Source organism: Leptodactylus fuscus, chromosome 1 (assembly GCF_031893055.1).
Source record: "Leptodactylus fuscus isolate aLepFus1 chromosome 1, aLepFus1.hap2, whole genome shotgun sequence".
NCBI classification, from domain to species: domain Eukaryota; kingdom Metazoa; phylum Chordata; class Amphibia; order Anura; family Leptodactylidae; genus Leptodactylus; species Leptodactylus fuscus.
In genome coordinates this window covers 1,431,766-1,439,953 of record NC_134265.1, presented here as the reverse complement: position 1 = coordinate 1,439,953, position 8,188 = coordinate 1,431,766, and positions in this window count along the sequence as shown.

The window sequence follows — 8,188 nt, the reverse complement described above, 5'->3', positions numbered from 1 at the left end:
CATTCTGTATACCCAAAACATGTTCCCGCACGCGTCGCCGTAATTCTCTCGTGGTGAGCCCTATGTAAATGAGATCGGGGCGCGGTCTTATCGTGGTCTGTACTCTCCTCTATGGTGATACGCGTGTCGGGGCGCGGTCTTATCGTGCTCTGTACTCTCCTCTATGGTGATACGCGTGTCGGGGCGCGGTCTTATCGTGGTCTGTACTCTCCTCTATGGTGATACGCGTGTCGGGGCGCGCTCTTATTGTGGTCTGTACTCTCCTCTATGGTGATACGCGTGTCGGGGCGCGGTCTTATCGTGGTCTGTACTCTCCTCTATGGTGATACGCGTGTCGGGGCGCGGTCTTATCGTGGTCTGTACTCTCCTCTATGGTGATACGCGTGTCGGGGCGCGGTCTTATCGTGGTCTGTACTCTCCTCTATGGTGATACGCGTGTCGGGGCGCGGTCTTATCGTGGTCTGTACTCTCCTCTATGGTGATACGCGTGTCGGGGCGCGGTCTTATCGTGCTCTGTACTCTCCTCTATGGTGATACGCGTGTCGGGGCGCGGTCTTATCGTGCTCTGTACTCTCCTCTATGGTGATACGCGTGTCGGGGCGCGGTCTTATCGTGGTCTGTACTCTCCTCTATGGTGATACGCGTGTCGGGGCGCGGTCTTATCGTGGTCTGTACTCTCCTCTATGGTGATACGCGTGTCGGGGCGCGGTCTTATCGTGGTCTGTACTCTCCTCTATGGTGATACGCGTGTTGGGGCGCGGTCTTATCGTGCTCTGTACTCTCCTCTATGGTGATACGCGTGTCGGGGCGCGGTCTTATCGTGGTCTGTACTCTCCTCTATGGTGATACGCGTGTCGGGGCGCGCTCTTATTGTGGTCTGTACTCTCCTCTACGGTGATACGCGTGTTGGGGCGCGGTCTTATCGTGGTCTGTACTCTCCTCTATGGTGATACACGTGTCAGGGCGCGGTCTATCGTGGTCTGTACTCTCCTCTATGGTGATACGCGTGTCGGGGCGCGGTCTTATCGTGCTCTGTACTCTCCTCTATGGTGATACGCGTGTCGGGGCGCGGTCTTATCGTGGTCTGTACTCTCCTCTATGGTGATACGCGTGTTGGGGCGCGGTCTTATCGTGGTCTGTACTCTCCTCTATGGTGATACGCGTGTTGGGGCGCGGTCTTATCGTGGTCTGTACTCTCCTCTATGGTGATACGCGTGTCGGGGCGCGGTCTTATCGTGGTCTGTACTCTCCTCTATGGTGATACGCGTGTCGGGGCGCGGTCTTATCGTGGTCTGTACTCTCCTCTATGGTGATACGCGTGTCGGGGGCGCGCTCTTATTGTGGTCTGTACTCTCCTCTACGGTGATACGCGTGTCGGGGCGCGGTCTTATCGTGGTCTGTACTCTCCTCTATGGTGATACGCGTGTCGGGGCGCGCTCTTATTGTGGTCTGTACTCTCCTCTACGGTGATACGCGTGTCGAGGCGCGGTCTTATCGTGGTCTGTACTCTCCTCTATGGTGATACGCGTGTCGGGGCGCGGTCTTATCGTGCTCTGTACTCTCCTCTATGGTGATACGCGTGTCGGGGCGCGGTCTTATCGTGGTCTGTACTCTCCTCTATGGTGATACGTGTGTTGGGGCGCGGTCTTATCGTGCTCTGTACTCTCCTCTATGGTGATACGCCTGTCGGGGCGCGGTCTTATCGTGGTCTGTACTCTCCTCTATGGTGATACGCCTGTCGGGGCGTGGTCTTATCGTGGTCTGTACTCTCCTCTATGGTGATACGTGTGTTGGGGCGCGGTCTTATCGTGCTCTGTACTCTCCTCTATGGTGATACGCCTGTCGGGGCGCGGTCTTATCGTGGTCTGTACTCTCCTCTATGGTGATACGCGTGTCGGGGCGCGGTCTTATCGTGCTCTGTACTCTCCTCTATGGTGATACGCCTGTCGGGGCGCGGTCTTATCGTGGTCTGTACTCTCCTCTATGGTGATACGCGTGTCGGGGCGCGGTCTTATCGTGGTCTGTACTCTCCTCTATGGTGATACGCGTGTCGGGGCGCGGTCTTATCGTGGTCTGTACTCTCCTCTATGGTGATACGCGTGACGGGGCGCGGTCTTATCGTGGTCTGTACTCTCCTCTATGGTGATACGCGTGTCGGGGCGCGGTCTTATCGTGGTCTGTACTCTCCTCTATGGTGATAAGCGTGTCGGGGCGCGGTCTTATCGTGGTCTGTACTCTCCTCTATGGTGATACGCGTGTCGGGGCGCGGTCTTATCGTGGTCTGTACTCTCCTCTATGGTGATACGCGTGTCGGGGCGCGGTCTATCGTGGTCTGTACTCTCCTCTATGGTGATACGCGTGTCGGGGTGCGGTCTTATCGTGGTCTGTACTCTCCTCTATGGTGATACGCGTGTCGGGGCGCGGTCTTATCGTGCTCTGTACTCTCCTCTATGGTGATACGCGTGTCGGGGCGCGGTCTTATCGTGGTCTGTACTCTCCTCTATGGTGATACGCGTGTCGGGGCGCGGTCTTATCGTGGTCTGTACTCTCCTCTATGGTGATACGCGTGTCGGGGCGCGGTCTTATCGTGGTCTGTACTCTCCTCTATGGTGATACGCGTGTCGGGGCGCGGTCTTATCGTGGTCTGTACTCTCCTCTATGGTGATACGCGTGTCGGGGCGCGGTCTTATCGTGCTCTGTACTCTCCTCTATGGTGATACGCGTGTCGGGGCGCGGTCTTATCGTGGTCTGTACTCTCCTCTATGGTGATACGCGTGTCGGGGCGCGGTCTTATCGTGGTCTGTACTCTCCTCTATGGTGATACGCGTGTCGGGGCGCGGTCTTATCGTGGTCTGTACTCTCCTCTATGGTGATACGCGTGTCGGGGCGCGGTCTTATCGTGGTCTGTACTCTCCTCTACGGTGATACGCGTGTCGGGGCGCGGTCTTATCGTGGTCTGTACTCTCCTCTATGGTGATACGCGTGTCGGGGCGCGGTCTTATCGTGGTCTGTACTCTCCTCTATGGTGATACGCGTGTCGGGGCGCGGTCTTATCGTGCTCTGTACTCTCCTCTATGGTGATACGCGTGTCGGGGCGCGGTCTTATCGTGGTCTGTACTCTCCTCTATGGTGATACACGTGTCGGGGCGCGGTCTTATCGTGCTCTGTACTCTCCTCTATGGTGATACGCGTGTCGGGGCGCGGTCTTATCGTGCTCTGTACTCTCCTCTATGGTGATACGCGTGTCGGGGCGCGGTCTTATCGTGGTCTGTACTCTCCTCTATGGTGATACGCGTGTCGGGGCGCGGTCTTATCGTGGTCTGTACTCTCCTCTATGGTGATACGCGTGTCGGGGCGCGGTCTTATCGTGCTCTGTACTCTCCTCTATGGTGATACGCGTGTCGGGGCGCGGTCTTATCGTGGTCTGTATTCTCCTCTACGGTGATACGCGTGTCGGGGCGCGGTCTTATCGTGGTCTGTACTCTCCTCTATGGTGATACGCGTGTCGGGGCGCGGTCTTATCGTGCTCTGTACTCTCCTCTATGGTGATACGCGTGTCGGGGCGCGGTCTTATCGTGGTCTGTACTCTCCTCTATGGTGATACGCGTGTCGGGGCGCGGTCTTATCGTGGTCTGTACTCTCCTCTATGGTGATACCCGTGTCGGGGCGCGGTCTTATCGTGGTCTGTACTCTCCTCTATGGTGATACGCGTGTCGGGGCGCGGTCTTATCGTGCTCTGTACTCTCCTCTACGGTGATACGCGTGTCGGGGCGCGGTCTTATCGTGGTCTGTACTCTCCTCTATGGTGATACGCGTGTCGGGGCGCGGTCTTATCGTGCTCTGTACTCTCCTCTACGGTGATACGCGTGTCGGGGCGCGGTCTTATCGTGCTCTGTACTCTCCTCTATGGTGATACGCGTGTCGGGGCGCGGTCTTATCGTGGTCTGTACTCTCCTCTATGGTGATACGTGTGTTGGGGCGCGGTCTTATCGTGGTCTGTACTCTCCTCTATGGTGATACGTGTGTCGGGGCGCGGTCTTATCGTGGTCTGTACTCTCCTCTACGGTGATACGCGTGTCGGGGCGCGGTCTATCGTGGTCTGTACTCTCCTCTATGGTGATACGCGTGTCGGGGCGCGGTCTTATCGTGCTCTGTACTCTCCTCTATGGTGATACGCGTGTCGGGGCGCGGTCTATCGTGGTCTGTACTCTCCTCTATGGTGATACGCGTGTCGGGGCGCGGTCTTATCGTGGTCTGTACTCTCCTCTATGGTGATACGCGTGTCGGGGCGCGGTCTTATCGTGCTCTGTACTCTCCTCTACGGTGATACGCGTGTCGGGGCGCGGTCTTATCGTGGTCTGTACTCTCCTCTATGGTGATACGCGTGTCGGGGCGCGGTCTATCGTGGTCTGTACTCTCCTCTATGGTGATACGCGTGTCGGGGCGCGGTCTATCGTGGTCTGTACTCTCCTCTATGGTGATACGCGTGTCGGGGCGCGGTCTATCGTGGTCTGTACTCTCCTCTATGGTGATACGCGTGTCGGGGCGCGGTCTATCGTGGTCTGTACTCTCCTCTATGGTGATACGCGTGTCGGGGCGCGGTCTATCGTGGTCTGTACTCTCCTCTATGGTGATACGCGTGTCGGGGCGCGGTCTATCGTGGTCTGTACTCTCCTCTATGGTGATACGCGTGTCGGGGCGCGGTCTATCGTGGTCTGTACTCTCCCCCATCATCTGACTCCATTTACGTCACTTCTTTTCCAGCATCCGCAGTATCTTTACACTTGTCCTTATGCAGAGCTCACTATATCCACTCCCATATGGAATCTGTCACTATGACATCACTACATATAACACGCATGTATGCGGATCTCTCTGCTATAGGATATTATGTATCACCATTCTGCATTGCTGGATTGTATTTTTGTTACATATTTACACATTTTTCATCTCCCACGTGTGTATGACCGGCAGCATTGGCCCCTTATATCTATATGGTTATGTCTCTGTGTTGTAACAATGTTTTTTAATATTTCCAAATAAATCATTCTCTTACATATGATGATTCCATAGTCCATGTTCTCTATTCCATCTGTGGTTCTCATGGGCAATGTGATATAAAGGGGGGCTCGGTAATGTTTGTGGAGCTTACATTGGGGTTTGTGTCCCTCCATTTGGGGAGTAAAGAAGGTTTCCAGGTATTTCCCCCCATGTGATAGAGGTTGTAGTGAGTGTGTATAGTGTGTAGTTGTTAGGCTGTGATGTTGGGGTAATAGAGGGGCTTTGGGGTGTTAGATGCCCCCAGACATGCGCCCCCTGCTGGCCCAGTTACATTGCAGAGGTGTTGCATCATTTCCTGGGGTGTCATAGTGGACTTGGTGACTCTCCTGAGGTGAATGGTGGGATCCCCTGGAGTGAAGCATTGTCTCCCATAGACTATAATGGGGCTCCAGATTCCTTCCAATAGTCCCATATTCAGATGATATTCGGAACAAATAACGAACATGGAATATTTTACTGTTCGCTCATCTCTAGTCTGTTCTATTGACCTGCCATATGGTGACGTGTTCCATCGGATTCTGTATATTACCCTGGGGGCGGGGTAAAGGCTGACCCCTCCCATCCTGCTGACCTCTCCTCTCCTCTGCAGGTCGCTTCTCCAGGACGCACATGTTGTTGTTTGGCGCTTTCCTGGTGATTTGTGTCGGCATCGGGTTCGGCATTGTATATCTGCAGGTACAAGGTGAGAATACGGCCATTATATATAGGGTGGGGCCATATACTGTAGCGCTGTACACACTGTGCATCACTCCCAGCACATCCCTATCAAAAATAAAGGAAAACCTTACACCCTACAGTACATAACCAGTAGGTGGCGCTGAAAGTCTACCCCAAACCTGGAGCAGAAAGCTATATAAACCCTGACTGTATCTACTGCCCCGGACTCTCTAGTGCCCCCCCCCCCCACACACACACACACACACAACACACACAACACACACACCAGGACCCCCCAAAGAAGAAACACAATGGTGAGAAAACAGTAAGGTAATCCTATGTAATATTAGACAGTCTTATACTGTACAGATTTATCACAGTGACTGATACTGAATGATACATTGTACAGATTACTAATCCTATGTAATATTAGACAGTGTAACCTTATACTAGACAGTCTTATACTGTACAGATTTATCACAGTGACTGATACTGGATGATACATTGTACAGATTACTAATCCTGTGTAATATTAGACAGTGTAACCTTATACTAGACAGTCTGATACTGTACAGATTTATCACAGTGACTGATACTGGATGATACATTGTACAGATTACTAATCCTGGGTAATATTAGACAGTGTAACCTTATACTAGACAGTCTTATACTGTACAGATTTATCACAGTGACTGATACTGAATGATACATTGTACAGATTACTAATCCTATGTAATATTAGACAGTGTAACCTTATACTAGACAGTCTTATACTGTACAGATTTATCACAGTGACTGATACTGGATGATACATTGTACAGATTACTAATCCTGTGTAATATTAGACAGTGTAACCTTATACTAGACAGTCTGATACTGTACAGATTTATCACAGTGACTGATACTGGATGATACATTGTACAGATTACTAATCCTGGGTAATATTAGACAGTGTAACCTTATACTAGACAGTCTTATACTGTACAGATTTATCACAGTGACTGATACTGGATGATACATTGTACAGATTACTAATCCTGTGTAATATTAGGTAGTGTAACCTTAGACTAGACAGTCTGATACTGTACAGATTTATCACAGTGACTGATACTGAATGATACATTGTACAGATTACTAATCCTGTGTAATATTAGACAGTGTAACCTTATACTAGACAGTCTTATACTGTACAGATTTATCACAGTGACTGATACTGGATGATACATTGTACAGATTACTAATCCTGTGTAATATTAGGTAGTGTAACCTTAGACTAGACAGTCTGATACTGTACAGATTTATCACAGTGACTGATACTGAATGATACATTGTACAGATTACTAATCCTGTGTAATATTAGACAGTGTAACCTTATACTAGACAGTCTTATACTGTACAGATTTATCACAGTGACTGATACTGGATGATACATTGTACAGATTACTAATCCTGTGTAATATTAGGTAGTGTAACCTTAGACTAGACAGTCTGATACTGTACAGATTTATCACAGTGACTGATACTGAATGATACATTGTACAGATTACTAATCCTGTGTAATATTAGACAGTGTAACCTTATACTAGACAGTCTTATACTGTACAGATTTATCACAGTGACTGATACTGAATGATACATTGTACAGATTACTAATCCTGTGTAATATTAGGTAGTGTAACCTTAGACTAGACAGTCTGATACTGTACAGATTTATCACAGTGACTGATACTGGATGATACATTGTACAGATTACTAATCCTGTGTAATATTAGACAGTGTAACGGAGGATGAGGAGGAGGTCTGTGCTCCTGGCCTGATGGGGGAGCACTAAGCAATCACAATACACATAGTGGTAGAGAGGACAAGCTTGTTGGCTGACCCTTCATCTTCACTGACCTTTTTTTCCTAACCTGACAGCGCCCCAAGTGGTGACCTCCAAGGTCTGCGCCCAGATGGCCTTACAACGGCAGCACAAAAAGTCTGTGATAACTTTCAGTGAATTTTGTTTATCTGCCATGTTGTCCTTTGCTCAGTGTCGTGAGACACAGACCACCTTGTATGGAGTTCTGGAGGGTCCGGGGTCTTCTCACATCGCTGTAATTATTGTCCGTTTCTCTTTCCAGTGTCTTCACTCCAGTGTCCAAATAATGCTCTGGTTATAACTGAGAGGCCTCCGGAGAATGGGACAACACCGGGGGGAGGAAATGCTTGTCCGTCAGGTAAGAGCCACCACCCCAAAAACTGGTGTCACCGCACCAAAAACTATGGTCATCTCACCAATAACCAAGGGCTCCTCACCAATTACAAGAGGGCACCCCAACAACACCTAGGGATACCTCACCAATAACTGTGGACACCTCACCAATAACCAGGGACATCTCAATGATAACCAGTGACATCCTACCTAGGACATGCTCTGGACTATAAGATGTTCTGCACTATGAGATGCTCTGGTCTATGAGATGCTCTG